The 358-nt window shown below is 52.0% G+C and overlaps 1 protein-coding gene across 1 annotated transcript in view; it reads left to right on the top strand.

Annotated features, from left to right (window-relative positions):
* Nucleotides 1-6: 6 nt before the first annotated feature.
* The window catches only part of BASP1 (brain abundant, membrane attached signal protein 1), a 53,291-nt gene continuing 52,939 nt past the window's right edge, over nucleotides 7-358 (top strand). The window contains exon 1 of the mRNA XM_009883734.1: nucleotides 7-154. The gene's annotated coding sequence lies outside the window, so the exon portion shown is untranslated. The remainder of the gene's footprint in view (nucleotides 155-358) is intronic.

Below are 358 nucleotides of genomic sequence, written 5' to 3'. Positions count from 1 at the left end.
CCGGCAGGCACTAGTCACTCCGGTCCCGGCGAGCGAGCGGGGGAGAGCCACAGCACTCAGACCAAGCCGAGAGGGCTCTGGGCTACCTGGGACTCTCTTTGTGACACCCCAGCACACAAATACACAGAGGGGGAGAGAGGAAAAACATAAAAAGGTAAGAAGCGGTATATCTCACTTACGCCATTTACATAGCAGACCCCGAGAGCTTGGCATTTTTTATCTATCTATCTATATATTTTTTTTTTTTTTTCTCACCCGTGGTGTCTCAGATGCGGGGAAAGGAGAGGGCTTTTTAAATCGGAAAGAGGGGGGAGAGAGGAGCAGAGTGGGAGCCGCCTACCCGGGGACATTTTTGGGT

This window comes from Charadrius vociferus, unplaced genomic scaffold, assembly GCF_000708025.1.
Source record: "Charadrius vociferus isolate BGI_N301 unplaced genomic scaffold, ASM70802v2 scaffold103, whole genome shotgun sequence".
NCBI classification, from domain to species: Eukaryota; Metazoa; Chordata; class Aves; order Charadriiformes; family Charadriidae; genus Charadrius; species Charadrius vociferus.
This window is presented reverse-complemented; position numbering and strand designations above follow the sequence as displayed.